Genomic DNA, 8,697 nt, shown 5'->3' with positions numbered 1-8,697 from the left:
TGATAAGATTTGCGGTGGGGGCCACGCTCACTGAGGAGAGGCACGTGAGGAGCGCGTGGAAGGTGGTGCGGGAGCACGCGGAGGTGCTGATGGAAACATTTGCCCGGGAGATGCCAAAGTAAACTTTAAATTGAAGAAGATTTTTCAGTTGTTTTTGCTTATATTGGTGGAACTAGAAACGTGGCTTTCAAATTGTACTGGATTGTAATAATATATTCCTATATAATAAAATCGTGAAACAATACATTCAAGTGTAGTACAAGAAAGACAATGCGGTCGGATCCTCTCAACTATTTAAAAAGTAGTGGAGAGACCACTATATAATCACAGCCATTGATTATCTAGTTGGTGCTTATAATTTTTTCTTTTAGTACAAATTAGGAATGAGTGTAATACACGGGGGTATGATAATTATTAGATTTAGATTGTATCATAACCGTCTATTAAGAAATCAACGATTGAGATTAAAAGTAGTGGTCTCTCCACTACTTTTTTATAGTAGAGAGGATCCAAATTCTCTAGCAAATTTAGGCATGCTCTCCTCGGATATGGTGAAAATCATAAAAAATATTCCAACCTTTTTAAAGTAACCTTCTATTTGGTGATTGTATTCAGGTAACACTCCCTCGACTAGTTAGAGAGTAGTAGTTTTTGTTTCGTTATTCATTACTTTCCATTTTACCAAAAAATAAAAATAGTAATAAATATTGGCTCACTTTTTTTTGTCAATGAAGAATTATATTATATTCACCAATTTGAAAAGAGTAATACATCAATTTCTCATCATGATGAGATAACAAAAGCAGTTAGGAAGTTATCTTCCTGAAGAACTGGAAATATAACTTCTGAACAGCAACCCCACATTTTTACAAAGTGATAACCCCATCCCTGTAATCATCTGACAAGGGACTATTTAGAATAATGACCATAATATCAACTTTGATTTCTCTTATCAATTGATCAGATCTTCTGGATATCTGTTTGAAAATCCTGGAATTCCGCTCACACCATATCATGTATATGGTTGAAGAAAAAGTCAATCTCTTAATTTTCTTCCTGAACCCCTTGCCTCTCAGTCTGGAACAATACCAGTTCAAAAGGAGATTCCAGACACAAGGTTTCCATTTAAAATGAAGCCAATCCATTATATGATTCCAAACTTCTCCTGAGTATGAACACTCAAAAAATAGGTGATTCCTTGTCTCCATGTCAGCTCCAGAGCACAAACAATAGCTATTTTCGTTGACAATGGCTCTCCGAATTAATCTATCTTGAGTAAGTAGCTTATTCTGGACTATTAACCAACATATCATTGAATGTTTGGGATAATTTAAACCATCCCAAATTGTGTCATGCCATGTTACTCTTTCAGCTGTAGGGGAAAGTGCACGATAAAGGGCTGACAGCTTGATTTTTGAATTACTGTAACAATAAGAAATCAATTTTTTCAGATTTTCAGCTCCTCCACAGTAAAGAATTGCTTTATCTCTGGCTTTAATCAATTGTTTCCATGTCCATGAATCACCTGATTTAGCTTGTACATGCCATATATTTCTATTTTTTAAATAGTTTTCATGTATCCACTTAATCCATAGTAGCTCCTTATTAAGATGAATATACCAGATACTCCTTAAAGCAGAGGCTGAATTCCAAATTTGAGCTGAAAAAAGGCCCAGTCCTCCTTGTTCTCTCCTCAAACAAACTTTACTCCAAGAAACCAAAGGAACTTTGAAATTTTGTGCTGACTTAAAAACGATACAACCGTTGAAAAGTGGAAAAAGACTATAGCATTGTCTAATCATTCGAACTTATTATTATGTATTCTATTAGGAAAAAAAGAATTTGATTACCCCTAACGATAACAACCAATAGTGCAAGTCTCCCAACGGTTTCAATTGTTGGCAACACCCTTAGGGCTACAGATATCCCTAAAGATTGCTATTTGTTGCTCTGAAAGCTTTTAAATACCGTTGGGATCACGTTTTACCCCAACATTTACAAGCCGTTCACCGTACCAGTGACACTATATATCAAATAAACATTATATCAGATATAATATGACTTGATCTTGTGACTGTTGGAAAATGCAGAAAAATCAAGTTTGTGCCCATGAGTCGACTCATGAGGTTTATGAGTCGACTCATGACAAGTTGAGTCGACTCACGCCTAGCATAAGTCGACTCATGACTGTGAAATCGCTAAAACATTTCTGTTGAGTTGACTCATATGTGCACATGAGTCGACTCATGTCGGGTTTTCAGCCTGTTTTGGTTTTCCTATTTGGTTTGAGATTGATGTTTGATAAAAATATCAACACGAGTTTAGGGTTCTAAAAACCAACTAAGAGGGTCGTTTTGAGCAGCTATTCTCAGGGAATAGAGCATCCTTTGTAGGTTTGTGAGAGAAATTGAGAACTTGGTTTTAGGGTTTATTAGTGAGACTTTGTAACCCTTTTTGTATTTCTCTTTCTCTATTAGTAAAATCTTTCCCTCTTGCCCCGAGGACGTAGGATACTTGCCGAACCACGTAAATCTTTTGTGTTATTTGGTGATTGTGCTTATTTATTTGGTTGTGATCTCTCTTGTTTGGCTTGTTGTGTGATTCGATCACCTCCACCGCGCACAACAATTAGTATTAGAGCTTCGGGTTCGGCTGGAAGCTTGTTTGAAGGATTCTCTGAAAGGATTCCTATTTGAAGAGATAGATCAACAACATGGGTGATGCAAGCAAATCAGGATCGTCTCTTATGAAGATGATACATAGTTTGAGCATCAATGACATGAAGATCGATGTTCCAAAGTTTGGTGGTAAGATCAATTTTGGTTTGTGGAGATGCCAGGTGATGGATGCGTTGGACGCTCAAAATTTGGAAGAGACTCTTGAGTTGCAAGAGAAACCTGCTGATATAGAAGATAAGGTTTGGAAGAAGATGAATAGTAGAGTGTGTAGAGTTATTCGGTCATGCTTGATGCTGTTTTTGTTAAAAGTTGCTTTCATTGTCATCGAACCTGTTACACCGTTTATCGATTACAAGTTCGAAGAAAACAAAGAAAAGTTAATCTTTTTATAAGATCTTCTTACAATAAAAAATAAGATTACAACTTTATCAAACAAAACACAGATGACGTTTATCACCCGCTGCTTTGCGTAGGATCTTTACCTGTGCCGGGGACGCGTTAGTCCGTTGACCGCCGCAGATCAGATCCGGTTGATAAGTATAATTATGCTCTTACTTCACGAAGGAAACAATTGCAGCAGCGACAATCACGACCAAGCGAGATTGTGGCTCTTCTCGAGATCAAAATAAAGTTTGATCCGGAGGAAAGATGGAGAGAGAATCTTAAATCTTTCGAAGGCTTTTTCTTTATAAAAAAGTTCGTCAAGATCTGCTGATTCTCCTTAGAAATTCATGGTCTACTGTTCAATTGGACAGCACATCGCTCTTAGATTTCAAATCCTCTTAAATGAGGGCTCTAGGCTTCTATTTATAGGCTTTTGTCACCGCTTCTTCTGATAAGATCAAGTATTTTGACGTCATCTGCAGATGATAACCGCCCAGTCGCACTTAAGGATAGCCTCTGAACAATTAAAGAGGTCTTGGGATGTAAGAATTCTAATAAAATATCAAAATTCATGTTTTGGGAGGTTTGGGAGGCCCAGATAGTCGTGATAACTTGGAGGTGTGCGAGTCACCATTTGGTGACTCGGAGTCTGTTGGCCTTCTTATTTTGATGATGATTTACAAACAATTTGCTTCTAATATTGTTTGTCTAGTGTTTATGTTTTTATATCAATTGCAGACAAACAACATGTTGGAGGATGGATGGAATTACGCTTCAACGATCATATCCAATGGAGGTTGGCGGAATAGTGGGTGAAGCCTATGCAATTCAAGTTGAAGATCCAAGTTCTAGCTTCATCCGTAATGTGTACCAAGTTAAGCTTATTGAAGATCAAGATCAAGCTTGAGTAACATTAGTTTAGGTTTATATTATGTGTGTTGGTACTTTAAGCTCAATCATATACACACACATATTTGGTTTCTATGTATATATATAGTTATATATATACATGCATATTTTGGTTTCCAAGTTTATATAAATATGTAATTGCGTATTTCATATTTATTATTGTGTTTTGGTTTAATTTCATAGATATGAAATAAATATCCTCATATGTTTCATACTCTATTATGTTTGAATTTATATTGCATAGAATATGTAATTTTTGTTTTATTGGTTTTTGGACTTAACAATTATCATATACATCTTTTACTAAGTCTATATAATCATTTTGTAATGTTTCAAAATATGGTTAAGCTAAAATGTCAAAACTCATATATTTACATTTTTATGTTTTGGATTATTTTATAAAATAATGATATTTTTCTTTTGGGAGGTCCTTTTTGAAAACCAGTTTTTATAACATGTTTATTATCATATCTACAATCATATCCCAAAATTTCATAATTTTTAGAATTTATTTGATATTTTTAAATTCAGTATAAAGTTAAGTTTTTCTGTGCACTTCAGGTCTGTGCATGTTTAGTCGACTCATTAGTCGACTCATGAGTCGACTCATAAGTCGACTCACGAAGTGCAGCACAGTTATGATTTTTCTTCTGCTGAGTCGACTCGTATAAGTCGACTTATGAAAGAGCCGTTGCATAGTAAGAGCTAGTTTCCAGCAGTATTTTTCTGGGGGCTTTTTTATCTTTTCAGTTGGGTTTTGGCTGATGTCTTGAGTTGTTATTAATACACCATTGCCTTCAGCTCTTCAACCATCTAAGAAGAAAGTTTTTTAAACAAGTTTTAAAAGGGTGTTTAAGTTTTATTTAAGTTTGTTTAAGAGTTTAGTTTGTAAAGCAATTTTCACAAGAGCAAAGTGGAGATCATCCTTTGGTGTTTGAGCATTCACTCTTCTCCCTCTCTCTTGTTATCTATAGAAAAGTTTCTCTAAACTCAATTTATCTTTACATTTATATTGTTTAATTACCATTTTATTAAGCTAGTGATTATATTGAGTTTAGTTGATTTTATTTACTCTTTGTTTACACACACAACCATTGAGCTTATTGCATTTTTATACATTATATAATTTACGTTGTGGGGTTTGTGTGATATTGAGTGTGAGCTTAAATTGTGTTTTTATCTATTGTAAAGAACAAATTTGTATCTTTGAGCCTTAATTGTGTAGATTACTTTGTAATACACTTGTACACCGAGAGGAGTGTGTGGTGAGGACGGAGTCGATACCGAAAAGAGTGGCGTCTGTAGCCTAGTGAGAGGTGATAATTCTGAGCACTTGAGGGAGTTGATACATGAGGATCAACACTTAAGGTTGTAGCTTGTGTATGGACTTTATGAGGATTTGTGAGAGTTGTCGGTTGACTTGATAACCGAGTGTGTAGTGTTTTCGGTTAGCTAGAAAACCGTATTGTGAGGCGTAAAATTTTTTTGGCTAAGCGTAGAAAACCAAGTTATGATATTGGTGATCTTCTCGAGGTATGGAGCGGGGACGTAGATCGTGGGGACCGAACCTCGTGAACATATCGTTTGTTTGTGATTGCATTGGCGCACTTTCTTTTGTGTTTATCGTTATATCGCTTTTGTCAATTGCTCATTATTTATATTGCCCACTATCTTATTTATCTTGTTTTTAGATTGTTTACCCTTGTGTTATTTATATATCATTGCATATATTTCACCACATATCTCATTGCTAGGATATACCCCTTTGTTCATATTGCATATTCTTGCTCATATCATATTGTACATCTATCTTGCAAGAATAATTCTTGAATAAGTTTTAATTAGCATTTAAATAGGATTAGATTAGCATAAACCCTATTCATCTCCCCTCTAGGGTTCTTTCCTAGTGGCATTAGGGTCTAATAGAGCCTTACGAGCCAGTTTGTACCATCTTGAGTATTTTAACTCTAACTCGCTCATCCGATCTCAGAATGAGTTGATTTAAGATGCGTTAGAAAGCTGATGAAAAGACTTACAACATTTGTGTTTTAAGTTTCTTTAGAATAAAATCACAACATAACCGAAATATCACTTCTTTGTGCGAGTCACCTTTTGGTGACTCGCAGCCTTGCGAACCAGTTCGTACCTCCTCGGGTATTTTAGCTCTAACTCTCTCGTCTGATCTCAGAATAAGGAGATTCAAGATGCGTTAGAAAGATGGAGAAGAGACCTATTCCAATGTCTAAGCCACATATGGTGTGTGTGAGTCACACATGGTACTTTGTCCAATTGGGGGCTCGCAGCCTTGCGAGTCAATTCGTACCACATCAGGTATTTTGGCTCTAACTCTCTCGTCTGATCTCGGAATGAGATAATTTAAGATGTGTTAGAAAGTTAGAGAAGAGACCTACAAATAACAATGTCCAAAACACACATGGTGTGTGTGATTCACATATGGTACATTGTCCAATTGGTGGCTCGTAGCCTTGTGAGTTAGTTCGTACCACCTCGGGTATTTTGGCTCTAACTCTCACGTCCAATCTCGGAATGAGGTGATTAAAGATGGGTTGGAAAGATAGAGAAGAGACCTACAACTTCCAATAGCCAAGCTATAGATGGTGTGTGCGAGTCACACATGGTGTTTCGCCCCTTTTGGGTGAAACACAACTCCTAGCTGCGTTGTTTTTTTTGGCCATTTCATGTGTTACGTTGACTCGTACGCTTCACCAACTTGTATCATACATTTCGTTAAGTTGGAGGTAACTGATGAATATGTTGTCCACTTGGTGATAGCCGGTGAGCACGCAGGCCACCTGGCGTCGGTCGTTCTGGTGGTTCATCACCAAGTCATCAACGTTTTGCCGATTCGCTTCATACGCTTGTTGGCGTCAGATGATCCTCTTTGACTCGGACAATCCCCTTCGACTTGGATAATGGTTTTCATTACCTTTTCTTTGTCTTGAGCTGTGTGCAGACACCTATAGATATTTTTGGACACCTACAAATACCCCCCTAAAGTATTTCAGACTCATTCTTTTATAGATGAGTCTAGAATACTTTGGATATGATAGTCACCCACCTTCAGTCGGTGTCAAAGGACTTATAGCTGGCTTCAATTCTTGACTTCTTCAGCTTTTAGTCTATTTAGTATTTTGTCGAATAGATAAAGTTCTTCTGACGCTACATTTATCGCTTGACTGTTGTCAAAATCTTGAATTGAAGTTGATGTGTAAGTTTCTGAACTTAGCTCTTGTCATTGAGTTTACTTTTAACTGATTATCTTCGTTGGGATTTCATATATGAATGTGATTGAACTCCCTAGAATCATCCTCTAACCCGGAATCTTTCCTTAGCCTTATTTTGGTGAAATCATCGACGCGTTGACTGGCATCGACCTTTGTGTTGATCGGCGTTAACCTTTGCTGTAATGCACTGAACGGCGTTAACATAGTTTATACTCATACGTTTTCTAGAGTTTACACAGTTTAAACTCTTAAGGCATTAGAGCGTGGAGATCCTAAATGTTAGGGTTGCAGGACCAACTGTTAAAGCTAATTTATCTACATGTATGGCTCTTATTCCGAAGTTGTTGGATGCTCAAGTCACGAGACCAACTAATGGGGCTGGTGCATCAATGACTCTTACATTTTTAGTATTTTTCACAAACCTTCAGTCATCAACGGGTTTGATGAGCCTTTACTGACTACCGTTTGAGTCGGGCTAGCATGCGAATTATTTAAGTTCGTTCCACATGTAACGTTATGCTAAAAGAGTTAACTCTTTTAGTGCTATGATATTGAATACATAGACTTCTTTTTTCTTACGGGAATAGACTACTCGGCCGCATGTATCAGATGCAGACTCAGGATTTTGGACAAATCCTCAGCCATCAACGGATTTGACGTGCCTTGATCGATAACCGGTTGAATCGGGCTTGCATGTGGATTGTTTAAATCCGTTCTGCATGTGACGTTGTACTAAAGGAATGAACTCCCTTAGACTTAATGCTACGACTTCGAATACATAGACTTCGTCATTGTTAAGGGAATAGGCTACCCGGAAACATGTGTTAGGCGCTGACTTATCCCTTCTTAGGATTCGGGATAAAAATTTCCCGCGCGAGTGAGGTACGGATTTTAGGAGTTGAAAAATAGTGTCTTCTCTTGGGGCAAAGACGAACCCGATGCTGGAGAGGAAGAATTTTATATTCTATTTCCAGGTCTTGTTTAAGGTAAATATGAACCCAAAATTAGAGGGGGAGAATTTTATATTCTATCTCTCAAACTGAAGAGGAAGAATTTTTTTATATTCTATCTTCAGTTGCAAAGGAAACTCCAAGTGGGATCTGTTAGACCCTGAGGAGGGGTGATTAGGGTCTTATGCTAATCTAATCTAACTTTATGCCAATTAAAACTAATTAACAAGTTATTCTTGCAAGATAGATATACAATATGTTATAATCAAGAATGAGCAATATAACCAAAGAGCAATATCCTAGCCATGAGATATATGGTGAATTATATGCAAGGATATATAAACTAACCCAAGGGTAAACAATCTGTAACAACCGTAATTTTCGATACATATTTAAATGAATTTCTAGTATTTAAAAATATTAAATTTTATTTTATTAATATTTTCCCCAAATTTCTAAAATTTCTACGATTAAGATATATATGTAAATAATCTTGTGTTTGCTAAATATTAAATATTAGTTATGGTGAAT

The sequence above is a fragment of the Asparagus officinalis genome, chromosome 6 (genome assembly GCF_001876935.1).
Source record: "Asparagus officinalis chromosome 6, Aspof.V1, whole genome shotgun sequence".
Classification (NCBI taxonomy): Eukaryota; Viridiplantae; Streptophyta; class Magnoliopsida; order Asparagales; family Asparagaceae; genus Asparagus; species Asparagus officinalis.
Note: the sequence above shows the minus strand (reverse complement) of the source record.